The sequence below is a fragment of the Mustela erminea genome, chromosome 6, assembly GCF_009829155.1.
Source record: "Mustela erminea isolate mMusErm1 chromosome 6, mMusErm1.Pri, whole genome shotgun sequence".
Lineage (NCBI taxonomy): Eukaryota > Metazoa > Chordata > Mammalia > Carnivora > Mustelidae > Mustela > Mustela erminea.
Genome location: NC_045619.1, coordinates 3155671 through 3170684, shown reverse-complemented (window position 1 = coordinate 3170684; position 15014 = coordinate 3155671). Strand labels below are relative to the sequence as shown.

The 15014-nt window shown below is 62.8% G+C and overlaps 1 protein-coding gene and 1 long non-coding RNA gene across 4 annotated transcripts in view; both read right to left on the bottom strand.

Moving 5' to 3' along the window:
• Positions 1 to 15014, bottom strand: part of CELSR1 (cadherin EGF LAG seven-pass G-type receptor 1) — a 134154-nt gene that overhangs the window by 62811 nt on the left and 56329 nt on the right. The window lies entirely within an intron of this gene.
• Positions 996 to 2323, bottom strand: LOC116592625. Its single transcript, XR_004286543.1, has 3 exons — positions 2293 to 2323; positions 1338 to 1405; positions 996 to 1016 (listed from the first exon to the last, which is right to left on the bottom strand). It is a non-coding gene; the product is annotated as an uncharacterized LOC116592625 (long non-coding RNA).

The following is a 15014-nucleotide window of genomic DNA, read 5'->3' as shown; positions in this document are numbered from 1 at the left end:
GCCCTCCCCGCACTGAGGCAGAGGGGACACAGTCTAGACTCGGATAATTATGACAAACATTTCCCCGCTGCCCTCCAAACAGGAGGCAGAACGTAGCGGCCCCCAGCAGCAGCAGGTGCGAGCGCCCTGTGAGAGTTTCCATTTGTGGCCAACGACAGAGGCGCCCTCTGTGCATTTATTTCGGGGGAGGCCAGCGTCCCTTTGTGTCTTATTGGCGACATCGATCAGCTTGAGGTTCGCCTTTGTTCATGTATTTGGGGCCACACAGAAATGTTCCATCCACAGACGGTCACGAATATCAATGGGGGCCAGCAGGACAGGGTGCAGGTCACAGACCTCCCGAGTCCCCTTGCTGCCCACCGACGGCAGCCTTCACGCGGCAGTGGCTGTCACCGGGGCCCCCAGCCTTGTCTCGGCCGTCCGGGCCGACTAACAGAACACCGCAGGCCCGGTGGCTTTGAACAACACTCGTTCCTCACAGATCTGGGACTGGACGTCCGTGATCAGGGTGTCGCGGGCCGAGTGCCCCGGGTGTCCGGGAGCTCGCGGTGCTCACGCAGCCGTCCCCTGCATGTGTGTGCACAGCGAGCTCGCTGGCGTCTCCGCATGGGAGGTCACCGATCCCTCTGCAGCCCCAGCAAGCCGGGTACCGACGCCTCTCAGCTGGGACCCTGCACCCAGGTCGTCCCTGCACAACCCCTCGGCCGAGAAGCTGCCCTTGCTGGGGCCGGTCCCACGCCATGAGCAGCCCGCAAGGAGTCGGCCCAGGGCTGGCCATCGCGGAGCGGGCAGACAGGACAGCAGAGGACGGCCCTGCGCCCCCCACGCCCGCCGCCACACGCGGCTCCTTCTAGCACCTTCTGCAGCCCGCCGCAGAGCCCAGAAGCGCGTCTCAGGCAGGCGACGCAGACACACAGGTTTCAGACAGCGCGGTCACCGACAGACTAAGGAGAGGCTTTGGGTCGCCTGACGGAATCCTCACAGGAGCTTATTTTGGGGACACAGGCAAAACGGACCTGTGATGAACATGGGAAACAAACGGTGCTCCTGAACACGTGTGCCTCCCCCCTCCTTGCCTGACTGACCCCCCCCCCCCCGTCTTCATCACCGGTGGCAACAGTCCCAGAAAACACAACTCGCTCAGCAAAGGTGCCTCCAGTCTGAGCCCCGTCAAAAACAGGGGAGGGGGCTGCACACTGCTGACGACTCGCCGAATCCCATGTCCACGCAGATCCAGCAGGCCAGTGAACGCTCCCGCCCCGGGGCTGAGCCCACCCCTCCAGCCCCGCCGGGCCAAGCAAGGAGGCTGAGGCCCGGAGCCCCAGCAGCCCACACACCTGTTCCCCACGGGCACGGGCCGGGCTGCCCCTCAGGCAAGTGCTCACAGAAAGGCCTGGTTCGCACCCTGCTCCGAAGCGAAAGGAAAAGGTCAGAAGCCCACCGACCCGCCAGACCCCCTCGAAGCTCCACCCTCGAAGGCACTGCTGTCCCCCAGTCGGCTCCCGCTACCAGGGTGCTCTGCCCGCCACGGCATTGGGCCCCGCCACAGCGCCACACAGACTTGTGCTTGCACACACACAGACTCGGGTGTGCATGCACACCACCCCCCACACACTTATCCTCACACATAATAACTTCACACACACATGCACTCTCGCACACACACTAACACAGCTGCACACACACACCCTTACAACGCACTCATAAAGTCCCACGAGTGCACCCTCACACGCGCCAGCACACACTTGTGCACACACGTGTGCCCTCACACATGTGCACACATGGTGTCACACATCACGATGCTCGCACTCTGTCGCACACCTGCTCGTACACACACACCCTCCCCCACACACTCTGGGTGGACGGCCTGGGGCCTTCTTAACTTCTCTGCGCCCATTTTCCACCCTTTGCTTGCGGTGTTTGTCCTGCGTACACTTCACGTTCTCTAATCTCTGCTGGAGAAATGTGTTTGACATCTGGGAGTGTTTGCTTTCCAAGTTCCAGGTGGGCATGTCGGTGGCCAAGCACAGTGTATCCTGGACCAGAGCCACCGTGCGGGGACAGGGCGGGGTGTGCCCCAAACCCTGACGGCAAACAAAGGGAGGCCAGGCTCGGCCCTTCCCCCAGGGCTCCGCCCCGAGCTGTTCCAGAATCCGCCCCCGGGCCGGGCCAGGCGCTCCCACATCTACCTGCCGAGTGTGAAGCCCCCACCCCCACCACCCTCCCACGGCGTGGCCGTGGACCACGAGGTCTGCCCTCAGCAGCCCCTGGCCGGAGGGCCCCGCCCCTCACCCGGCCTCTAATGTCCTCCGCGGCCCAGAGACAGGAGGCCCCGCACACCGGCCAGAGAGCTCGGCCGCTCTGGCAGATCCGACTTCCGCGCCGCTGCTCGGCATTCCGGCTGCCAGAGCAGTTTTCCGCGGCCGCAGACGTCCTTCCTCGGAGGGAGCAGGAAGGACAGCCTCGCGGGGACCCGCCGGCCGCTGTCCACAGAAAGGTGGAGACGCTACCACGGGGCTCTCCCTGCCCGCTCCTGGCAGATCATGTGATGTTAAATAAGCTGTAAATAAAACCAGGTCCCCGTGGGGCTGTTTGTGTTGATTTAACCGTAACGCTTTTGGGTTGCTGTTTTTTTCATTTCTGATTCTATTCATCTTCTAGGGCTGCCAGAACAAATCACAGCAAATTTGGTGGCTTAAAACCACAGAATCCGTAATCTCTCACAGTTCTGGGGGCCAGGAGTTCAGAATGAAGGTGTGGGCAAGGCTGGTCTCCTTGGAGGCTCCAGGGGATGGTCCCAATCCTTCTAGCACCTTCTGCCTCCCGTGCCTCCCGTGGCTCCCAGGCTCGTGGCCACATCTCCACTGTCTGCCTCCATCTTCACCTGCACACCTGCCCTGTGTCCCAAATCCACCCCCCCCCACAAGGACACCCAGTCCCCGGATTTAGGGCAGACCCCAACTCCAGGAGGCTCTCCTCCTGAGAGGCTCAACTTAATACGACTCGAAAGACCCTATCTGGAAGCGAGGACAATCCTGAGGCTCTGGATCTGAATGGCGGGGGGCGGGGGCACTACTTAACCTACTACAGTCCTCCATGTTCGTCCTAAAGTTACAATCGCAGTAAATTTTGGCCTCAGCGTGTGGTGCGAGGGCAGCAGCATCTGACTCTGGGGCTGCACCCCAGAGACCTCGCATCTCCGGCCTCAGGAGCGCTCTTCCCCAGCCTGGTCCGGAGGCCAGCGAAGGAGGCAGCGTCCCACCCCCCATGGCCAGGCCTCAGGTGCTCTCCTCTGGGCCCAGCCCCCAACCAACCCAACCACGGCCCCAGAAAGCCCAGAGCTCAAACCCCATCCCCCGGGGTCCACCCTCTGTCCGGGGGTGTCAAGCCCAGAGCCAGCCACCCCCTTCGCTCCCCCGTCCTCCCCCTCATGCCGCCCAGCCGCCTCCTGGGGTCCCGTGTCATGCACCTGCATGGCCGCCCGCACCCCCAGCCATGCAGCTCCCCCCATCCGCACAATCACAGCAACCTCGCCGCGGACGCCCTGACTCCAGGCCAGACACCTGCTGACTTACAAACCTGCTTGTGCCTCACATAACGCCAGACAGAGCTTTCCAGAAGGCTGGCCTTGCGAGGTACTGGCTCCGTGAAGACCCGCCTCAGCCCTGGGGCCTGGCCCTTAGCCACACTCCTGGCCCCGTGCACACCACATCTGCCCACTGCACACCCCACACTCCAGCCACACCGTCTCCCTCCTCACGGGGCAGTCGGGGGATGCAACGGGTTAATGCAAGGGTCCCAACATTCTGGATGGGTGTTCACCACGAACAAAGATAACCCAGCGGTGACCGTCTTCCACGGGGCTGGGCCTCTCTCCTGGCCTCTGCGGGTGGCTTCCCTGGCCCTAGATGCAACACCGTCTTGGGCATCCTCCCCTTAGCAAACCTCCCCTGCTTGCCTGACCAGGACCAGGGTCCCACGACAGATGCTAAAGAGCCCAAAAGCCTCCCTCTAGAGAGTGAGTTCCGGTTCGGGCTCACACTGGCCGCCTCCCCACGCTCCAGGGCGGGGGCAGGGGCTGCTGGAGCCAAGCCTAGGAATGTCCGGCACACAGAGGGGGCCAGACACAGAGGGGGCACCCGACGATACCCAGCACGTGGCAGGTACACGGCAAATGCTCCTGAAATGAAGTCACGAAATGCCAGGTTTTCCCCGGGTCCGAGCCAGTGATTAATGCTTGCACGAAACTGTGAAACCTACATAATTCATGTATTTGATTCACGCGGTGTTGGGAAAATGTTGACGTAACACACAAAGAATTACTTTCATAGTTAAACACGCCTTTTCGGAAGAGGCCAGTGAGAGATCTGAGTGGGGCTTCCGATGACCTGGGTGAGCCTGCAAAGCGTCCCCTGTCGGGGGTCTGGGACCTCCACTCCGTGACCCCAGGTCTCCTGAGGGTGCTTCCCACAGCCGCCACTGTGGCTGGTGGACTACATGATCGTCCGTCCATGAGCGCTTCCTCTGTGATGTCTGTCCCATGCAGTGGGGAGCTGGCCAGGTCTAGGAGCCAGGCCTCGGTGGGGGGCCCCGATGTGTAGCACTCCCCCACTTCCACGGCGTGCACGCTCCCCGCGTGGCCCATTTCAAGCTTCCAACTTGACACCCCAAGCACGGAGCTCGGAAGAGAGGCGATAAGGTCGTTTTTAACGCTAAAAATCATCTCACTTTAGGGAACGAACTTGGATCGAACTTAGTGAGCCCCACATCTTTAAGTTTTGATATAGTTCTCCTAAGAAACGACTATTAGGATGAACTCCAAGTGTTCCCAGACAGACTTCCTATCCAGAGTGAACGTCCTCTTCCCTTTTCTGGGAATTCTCAAACGAAGCGTGGGCTTCTCGCATCCCAACATCCTGCTTGGAGTCAAACACTTGCTCTGGGCCATTCCACTCTGGGACGAGGCTTGCGGCTCCTACCACGTGCCCCGCCCCCCCAGACAACTGCCAGCCCCGCCCCCATGCCCGGGATCGGGTTCACCTGCGCAAGCCGACACCCATGTTCAATAATGCATAGTAACGCGCCACGCCACGAGCCCCCGCAGGGAAGGGACCCAGGCGCAGTCTCCTGCTCACACCACAAAGGCAGAACCCCAAGCGGAAATTTTGGAGAGTCCCCCCAACCGCCTGAAACCATTCTTGACCATGAAAACAAGCTGGCAGGAGCCGAGGCCCCTCCCCCCATGGCCTCACGCACACACCTGTGACAGGATGCCTGTCCCACACCAGCCTTGGGGCTGGGAGTGAGGGGACACTGCGTGCCTACCCAGGGCCCCAGCCCTCGGTGTCAGAGCCACAGACCCTCCAGCTGAGGGAGCTGAATCCCCTGGAAAACTGGGCTGGAGGCCAGGGTGTGCCTGCAACGTGACCACTAGAAACACGGGGTTATGGGGGGGCGGTTGCTGGCCAGCCCCGCACTTGCTTCCCTACTGCTCTGAACCCCACAGCACCAGGTAAGGGGGCTGTCTATGTGGCCATCTTGCAGACGGGGAAACTGAGGCCTGGCAGAAGGTATCAAACATACCATTTTTTGTACGTAACAAAAATGCAAGGAAGAGATGTGCCTGGGCGTGGGAGCCTTCGAGCGGGACCTGCCCAGATGTTGGGGGGTTGTGGCGTGAGGGGCCGGGCGACCACTCAGCCCCAGAAAGGGCAGGAGGACCCCGATCCCGGCCATCAGGACACCATGCTGCGGCAGGAGGTCTGTGAGCGAGGAGGGGGAGGCCGAGCCCCTTGGTCTCACCATAGAGAGAACCGGCGGGCGAACAAAACCAAGGAAGCAGATGGCGTAAGAGTGAGGCGTGTGTGCAAGTGTGCACGTACGGTGTGTGTGTGCATGAGGTGTGAGTGTGTGGTGTGTGTGTGACGTAGGGGACGTGGGTGTGATGTGTAGGTTGTGTGTGGTGTGTGATATGTGCGTGTGTGTTGTGTATATGTGTGTACGTGTATGCGTGTGTGCCATGTGTGGGCTGTGGAGGGTGTGCGTGCGGAGGTGTGTGATGGTCACGGCAGGACGGAGCGGAGGGCGGGTCCGGAAGCAAGAAGACGCTGATGGGGATTCAGACCAGCATCTGCCAACAGCCAGCTTCGGAACTTGCCCCCGGGAATGCTCGGGGCTGGAGACAGACGAACAGGGTCCCGGCCAGCCAGGAGGGGGCACAGCCAGATGGCGGAGACACTCGGGACTGGAGGAGGTCTGGGGACGGGCCCCACGAGGGGGAGGGTGCGCACAAATTTGAAGACTTAAGTTGTTCGATAAACAGAACGACAACTCCCTTCTAGTCTGAAGATCTAGCTAAGGGCTTCGAACTAGAAAAATGATAGTTTCCAAAGGCAGCAAGGGGAGGGCACGCCAGGGGAGGCGCACTCCAGGCACCCTGAGGCCTGACGCTGGGGCAGGGCGGCGGATCCGTAAGGCCCGCGGAGGACGGAGCGGCAGGAGAGGGCGCAGGGCCCAGCAGCTCCGACATGAAATGGCTTTGGAGACACGTCCTCGCACACAAGGACGCGGAACCTGACGGCAATCCCAGCCCGCTGACCCGTCCTCACAGCGGAGGTCAGGTCGCGAAAGGTTCTTGCAGCTGAACAAAACGGACAGAACCACAGAACCAGACGTGTGGTTCGTGTCAGAAGCCTCACTCCCAGGAGAAGCACAGAGAGCAAGGGGCCGGCGACGCTTCAGGGTCTCTGGAAAAAGGGGAGGGGACATTAGAGATGCTTAAACCCCAGGAAAACTGGCCCTTCCCTCCTTCCGCCCACCCAGGGCCTCAGCAATCCCCCCCAGCATGGGTGCCAGGGACAGAGCTGTCTTGTCCCCAGCAGGCTCCCCACCAGTGCCTCAGTTTCCCCAGCTGTAAATCCCTCCCCGGAGGCAGGATTTCTGGGCATTGCCTCGGAGCGATCCCTAGCCCCAGGGGGCTGCCGGGGGCTGGTGTCAAGGCGGAAGGAGAGGATTCTGTCAAGTTCTCAGCTGAGCACCCGGCCCGCTGTTCCTGCTGGCTCACTGCAGGCCTCATCCGCCCGCCCCCCCACAGCCCGCTCCCACTCCCCCCTCCGCTATTTGACTTTTCTTACCTCCCGGTGACTGTCTCTGCCCTGGAGCCTCCTCCCCCAGGAGGCAAGGCTGCCAGAAAAGGCCTCTGCAAAGAGCACAGACACCTGCCGGCCCCCCTGCCTGGGCCCCGCACCGGGAGGAAGGGGCAGCCGGAAGCCCCGACCACTGCAGGCTCGTCCGGGTTGGGCCTTCTCTGGGCCTTCTCAAATGACTTCATTATTGTCTTTGGAGCAATTTCCCAGAACCCCGACACACCCATTTTTTAAAATATAAATAAAAAACTGCATTCCAGCAGGAAAGAAAAACGGGTCGGGCTTACCCACAGCTCCACTGACTGGAGTCACCCGTGCACCGGAGGGCTGAAACCCGGCTGACCGGAAAGATCAGTGTGCGTCTGAAACGCCTCATGCTCAAAGCAGAAGGGCTCCAGCAGGCACAGGGCCCAGCCAGTCCCAGCCAGCCCCAGGCCCGCTGCACCCGAGGACCCCTCCCTTCAGGAAAGGGCTGCCCTCCCCACCCTCTGCCTCCTCATGCCCAGAAGGCCGTGGGGAGCACAGGCAGTAGGCAACCCTGAGGGCAGGTAACAGAGGCTTCCGAAAGTTACGTGCACGTCCTGATTACCAGAACCAGTGAACACGGCCTTGCGCGGCAGAGATGCGGTCACATCGAGCCGCCTCGGACCAGCAGCCCCAGCAATCCCACGTCCTTGCCACACGTGCAAGCACGAAGGCAGACGCCAGGGGTGTGGCCCCTAGCCCAGGGCCACCCAGGCTACCGGGAGCTGCAGGAGACGAGGACCCTCCCCAGAGCCGTCAGGAGGGACGTGACACCTTGATTCCAGAATTCTGGCCTCTAAAACCGTGAGAAGCACTCCTGCCGCTGGAAGGCCCCCAGGGAAGCCCCGGAGCCAATCTGAGTCACACCAAGGGCACCCGCCAGATTCCGGCCTCCAGAGAAAGCTGCAGCACGTGAACTTCAGGGGACCAGGAGCTGCTGGTGGCAAAGTGCCCTCTGCACCCCCAGGCCCTCGTGGTGGCCCTTGCTGCCAGTGGCCGAGGACCCAGGAGGCGCCGAAGGAACATAACTCAGGTGAACTTCACTGAGTTGAGCTGCGCAGACTAGGGGTGGGGATTGGGGGAGGCCAACCAGAGGGCCCTGGATGCCATGGGGACCGGGGTCCACGGAGCTGACCACCGGCACCGAGTGCCCAGATCCCCATCTCAGCCCCTTCAACAAGGGCACCTCCAACACCTCTGAAGCGAAGTCACGATCCTTCTGAGTCAGGGGCCGGGCCCGGGGCGTGGGCTCAGAAGGATGTTAGCGGCCGCTTGGGAGGTGTGTCAGGACCACAGTGAGACGCAGCCTGGGAGAGGGTCCTCACTCAGGCCGCTTGGGCCCCAGCCCACCTCCCCTGGTCCTGGCGGGACACAGCTTTCCCAGAGGACACCCACACCCTGAGAAGCCACAGTCCCCCTGGTGGGAACTTCAGGGCTCCCTGTGCGCCCATCTGGGGCTCTGCAGCGGCCTCTCTCCAGGTGCTGCGGGGGTGCTGGAGGGCCGGGCGGCACCTTGTGGCCTGGGCGTCCATCTGCGATATCTCCAAGATGACACCATCAACACAGGACTATGATTTAGTCCTAATGACACAGAGACATCCGACGGTGGGAGGGAGGCTGGGTGCAGGAGGTCTCCTCAAGAGAGGCTGTGCAGGTGGGGACGGGTGGGGACGGGTGGGGCCCTGCCCCCAGGGGGACAGAGGCAGGGCCCGCCCAGGCGGAGCGGTGAGCTGGGGGAGGGCGGAGGGCGGAGGGCGGGGCAGGATACCCTGGCCGCGGGGCAGAACCTGGCGGTGGAAGGGAGAGCTGGCCCCTGCGCGCCTCGAGGCTGGGAAGGGGGCTCCCCCCCTACGTTATCGGTTTGTAGGGAAACCGAGCCAGTTTTCAAACAGCAAACGTGTCCAAACTCAGCTGGAATGCTGATGGAAACCTCCGTCCTCCACACACAGCCGCTCGGCCCCTACACAGTTCAAATTCCACTTCCCACGGGGTGCTGAGGAGGCGGGAAAGATCGATGTCCAGAAAGAACCCATTTCCTTGACTCGTGGCTTGGAGTCAGCAGAAGAGTCCAAGAGCCCTGGTTAACACACCCTCCCCCGCTCCAGCTGTGGCCGGCAGCTCCGGGTGAGCCCTGCCTTCCTGACCGTCCAGCCCCACGGGGGGCACAGCAGAGCACTGGGTGTCTGTCCACCCCGGGGAAAGGTCTCAGCCGTGGGCACTGGGGAATGGATGCCACCAGAAACCACTCTCCCTGGGGATGTCTGGGGTTGCCAAACTCAGGTCAGGGACGCAAGCCAGACTTCCCAGCATCTCCTGATGGCCCTGGGCCCAGACCGGGGTTGGGGGGGTGCAGCCGACCCCCACGGGGTGCCACGGCAAAGGCCTTGCTCACCCATGCCTGCCACAGATGTCTGCTGAGGGCTGAGTGGGGACCAGGTGCTGCTGGGGGGGCAGGGGTGTCTCAACACAATGACCGAGACCCCAAGATGTCCGTGTCCTGGGGCGTCCGGGGGGCTCAGTCGGTCGAGGACCCGTCATGATCTCAGGGTTGTGAGATGGTGCCCCGCGTCGGGCTCCGGCTCAGCAAGGAGGCAGCTTCTCTCCCTCTCCCCTTCTCCCTCTGGGAAAGGAGCCGAGGAGTTCAGGCCAAGGCCGGACGCTGGAAACGGAGAGCCTCCCCCCAGCCTCCCGGAGGAGCCCTAAGAGAACAGACCCGCGAACAGCCACTGAACCCGCTCATTCGTGGACCTGAGGTAGCTGTTGCAGGAGCTTGGCTGAGGGGAGACCGGGTGAGCCCAGCCTCTGCGGGCCCAGAGCCACGTCCCCCTCCCACGGCGCAGCGTGACAGCACGGGGGGGCTTTGGGCCTGCAGGAGGCACATCCCCGGGCTGGTGGCTCACCGCTGGACGTTGGACATGCTGTTTACACTTCCGCTCCTGGCCAGCCCGTTCCCACGGCCAGCTCACCTGCCCGCCACGTGAGGCTGGCGGGGAGGCTCTCGGGCTGAGGTCCCTAAGAGAGAAACAAACCGCAGGAGGCTGCACCTGCCCAGGAGGGTCCTCTGGCCCCAGCGGATGCCCGACTAGCAGGCTGGCAAGGGGGGGGACATCACGGCTGATCACCAGCAGCCCGAAGCCTGTGGAATGGTGTTCCCCGCCCCCAAACCATACACTCGACTCCTGAAACTCCCGGGCACCTGCGGCCGTGACCTTATTCAGAAACAGGCTCTTGCAGGCGCGATCAAGTTAAAACAAGATGACACTAGACAAGGGAGGACCCCAGCCTCAGCGCCACAGTCCTTCAAGCGGCCACTGGGACGCAGACCAGCCCACACGCCGGGGGAGGGCCAGGGACAGGACCAGGGACAAGCGCCGAGGGCCACCCAAGGCACCGGAAGTGAAGAGGCAGGAAGGAGCCTCCCCTCGAGCCTCCGGAGGGCTGCGGCTGCCCTGCTCGGTCCCGGACTGGGGCCTGCGGGCCTGTGAGATGACCGGTTTCTGTGGCGTCCAGCCCCCCGGCGAGGGCTCCTTCGTGTGGGCGCCTGCAGGGGGCTGACAGGAGCCCACCGGGGCGCGCGGGGTCAGCCTGACGACCGTCCTCGCCCCCCGCGGCCACGCAGCCGGGACTGGAGGACACTGCGAATTCCGTGAACACGAGATTCCCGGCTCAATCTACCCTCGCCGCAGTCCCAGTGCACGAGTCTAAGAGAACAAAGTCGCCCAGGAGGGCAGCGACACGCAGCTGTGCGGTAACGGGCCAAAAAGGGCCAGCGGCTGCCCCGGGGTCTGCAGAAAGAGCCAAAGCCAGAGGGCGGGAGAGGGGGTCCCAGCGCGCCCACCACCCGAAAAGCACCGTTTCCCGAGGGCGAACTCTGTTCTGCTCAGGCGTTTCCTGACCGGCCAGGCCATGATTCTCACTCTGAATAACCAGGAACCCTCCGGTTTAAGGACCAAACCGGCCTCGCGGATGGCTCCGAGGGGGGGCCTCTAACCGCGGGGACCGCGGCCAGCGCTGGCGAGCCCCCAAACCTGCGCTGTGTGGGTGCTCCCCACCCCGACACTGGCACAGAGGCGCGGGGTCCAGGCCTGGGACCGTGCCGCACGTTCATGTGTCACGTAATGACCACAGGGTCTGGACGCTGACAAGAGAATTCAAGATAAAACATGCGGTTGGAGTGACGTGCGTTTTTCTAACAACATAATCCAAGAGGGGCCAGAATTGATTTTAAATGTTTTTCTTAGCAGAAAAGGTTATTAGGTTTTTATACTAACAGTTTCTTTGGCCTTGAACTTTCTCAGAATGCCCTGGTCCTGGACAGCTCCCCACAGGGGATAGGGCCCCCAGCCCGAGGGGGTCAGCACAGGGGATAGTCTGGGCCCCGGCCCTGGGGGTGCCAGCACAAGGACAGATCCCCAGAAGGCCCTCCCTCAGGAAAACTGGGACATTCCACCCAGGAGTGGTTAGCACAAAAAGCCAGCATCACTGAGACTCTCCTAAGTGGCCACTGACCCACTGACCCCCAGAGCAGGCCAACTGTCAGCAGAAGAGCCCCCGCTACCATGCCGTGTCCACAGCCCGGACGCCGAAGCCCGGGGTGGGCCACAGGCCTCCCGCTGTGCGGCAGAGCTGGTCTCTGGGACTTGCTGAATCACCCTGAGTCCAGTCAGGCGCTCTCGGGGTCTAATGTCACCAGGACCGTAAGCACAAGACTTGGCCATGGCGACAGCGGAGGGGCACCCCGATGGTCCCCGTCTGGGTGTGGCCACCGCCAGGCCTCCCTCCACAGGAGACCCTGCCCCCTCCCCACCCCGCCCCCCGAGATATCAAAGTTGCCGCCTTCTCAGGAATGCACCCCGAGGCCCAACGTTCACCTGGGACCATAAACCACCTGGCAGGGCTCCACAAGAAGACACTCCTGCGTGAGAAGCCCGGGAGCGAGCGTCGGCCCACGGCTGTGCGGCAAGAACACGCGCTTGGCCAGGCGTCCCACCAGCAGGGCAGAGTCATAAACACCTTGGTGACCCCCCACCCCCGAGAAGGGACTCTCCTGCCCGCTCCAGCTCAGTGACAAAAGCAGCAAGGGCACTGCTCTGAGCACGATACAGGAGAACCCCTAGGACGTCTTCTCTGGCCTCCACGGACAAACGGGCCAGACCCCGTCACCTGTGCGCAGGTACCGATTAAGCAGGTTCTGTGTGCCCGGCACCGAGGAGGGAGCAGGTGGCACCAGGCAGACGGGGGGTCGGGGCCGCGACTAGGGCACAGACGTGGGGGAAGGTGCGCTTCCCGCGCCGGTCCTCAGCGACAGCAGCCGTGTCTCCGGAAGGCCAGTGAAGGGCCACTGGAGACACGGCGGACCTGGGCCACCGACTATGCATGAGAGCAGCGGGGCCCTGGGAAGGCTTAAGCAGCACGGACGTGACCCAGCGCACCTGTCACTGGCCTCTCGGGGCACTCCGCAGAGAGCAGCTCGCGGGGCGGGAGACGCAGGGTGAGGCCCCCCCACTCCAGGGGCAATGTCTCCCAGGCGCGCTGGAGAGATGGGACAGGACATGGAGCCACAACTGTCGGGTTGTGCTGGCTGATGAGTCATGGGGGGCACGAGGGGTTTATGTCCTGTGAGCCCAGGGAGGAGGGGCGGGGGTGGGCGAGCCTGGCCTGGGCAGCACAGGAGCTCAGGACGGAGCTCCCCAGGCCCCCCACCCAGCTCCTCCACTTGGTGTTCTGAAGACTGGATGACGATGGTCCCACACCTCATGGGGCTGTCAGAGACACGGGGCAAGGGCCAGGCTGGTACACTCCGTCCGTGCCACCGCCACAGCCACCGCCAAAGCCACCGCCACAGCCACCGTCGGTGAGCGTCAGCAGGGGAGGGAATGAGGAGGGACAGACACAGAGACCACAACACCAGGACTCGGAGTCAGGCCCTGGTTTAATCAGGTCCAGTGTCTCTGGGAAGGAAGAGCATCCTGCCGGCCCCACGGGCAGCGGGCGGGTGGCCTCTCCGGGCGGCTGGCCTGCTCAGCATCACTTCCCTTCCTGCACCCGTCATCGTGCTGCACGTTGAACCCTCCGTGCACTGCACATGGGAGGCACCTCCTACAAGAAGCTGGGACACACCTGCCAGAAGGGCCAGGTCACAGCCTGGCCGTGCCACCCCTGAGTCCAGAGGGTGGACGAGCCAGAGCCCAGAAGCAGAGCACTGGGCTGGCATCCTGGGTCCCCGTGCCGCCGGCAGCCGTGGGCTCCCCTGCCCCAGCACACACTGGCCAGCGGGATGGCTCTGTGCGGGGCCGTCCTGGGCGCCGTGCGACGCTGGGCAGCACACCGGGCGTTCTCACACCTGCCCCAAACATGCCCTGGGGGGGCACCCGGGTGGCGAACTGTACTGAGCATTCTCCAGATTTCAGCTCAGACCACGAGCAGGGTGGTGGGATCGAACCCCGTGTCGGGCTCCACGCTCAGTGCGGGGTCTTCTTGGGATTCTCCCTCTCCCTCTGCCCTCCATGCTCACGCTTTCTCCCTCTCACTCTCTCTCAAATCAATCAATAAAATCTTAAAAGAAAAATGTCCTCGGGTAGCGCCAAATGTCCCTGGGGGCAGAATCCCCCCAGTCAGAACCACTAGACACTGTTCCGTTCTGCACCTGAGTCACCCCACTAACAGACAGGGCCTGTTGCCAACGTGGGGACTCGGGGTATACCAAATGTGGAATCATCTAGAACAGCACAGCACACAGAAGGCTCAGGACCGTTAGCAGCAAGTTACCACTGCCCTGAGAGGCACAGAAATAAGGGAATCTCTACCCAACATGACAGCAGAGCCACTGACCCATAAACACGGCACCGAGGATGTCGGGAAACCTTCCAGAACCTTCACAGGGCAGGGGACAGCTCGTTGGGCGACATCTGCGGGGCTCAGGAGGAACCCAGGAGAAGGCGTGCACAGCATGGTCCGCCATCCTGTCTGCTCCTCCGGGAGCGGGGCCGGGCTCCCCTGCAACAACGGTGCTCCCGTCCCTGGGGCTCTGAGCCCAGCACGGATTTAAGAAAAACGCAGGAGAGCCGCCAGGGATATTCTGCCCAGACTCAGGAGCCTTGCCTGAGATTAACAGACACCCTCTTTCGCGCAGCCCATCTCCTGTCCGACGGCGGCACACAGGAAGCCGGGGTCTTCCGGGGGCCTTGGGCCGAGTCCAGCTTCCCCGCCGCGGCCGGGGCTCGGCTTACCAGGGAGCAGGTAACAAAACCCTCGCGACGACAGGCGTGCCTTCAGCACCAGCAAATGAGCGCAATTATCGCTCGCAAGAGAAGGAGAGCTTCAAAGGGAGCCCGGGAGACCCCGAGGAAGGGGGACCGAGGAAAAGCAATCAGGCTGAGCCTGTCTCATCTCCGAGGGAAACACATGTGATGACTTTAGGGCCAGAGACACTCAAATGACGCCCCTGCCCCTCGCGGCACTCTGTGGGTCTCCTGGCGATGACACACCGGGCCATTCGCGGTCATTATTTCTCCAGCAATGACTCCCGTGATGAAAACGTCCCATCCACCCAGCGGCTCGAGCCCTCTTAGGAGGGAATCAAGGGTCCACAGGTCCGGTTTTCCCCGCCCAGACAAAGCCCCACGCTTACATCCAGGACCTCTGGAACCCAGGCCTCCTGTGGCCCCCAAGGTGAAGTTGGTCTCCGGGACCAACCAGACCCCACCCGAGGCCTCCGCCAGCATGTGGAGGCTGCCTGAGGGGCTGTCCCCTTCCTGGTCCCCATCGCCACCTGTCTTGACCCCAAAGAGGGCCAGCTGCGCAGACAACCATGGGTGGCGCACCCAGCTGGGCAGGGGCAAGTCT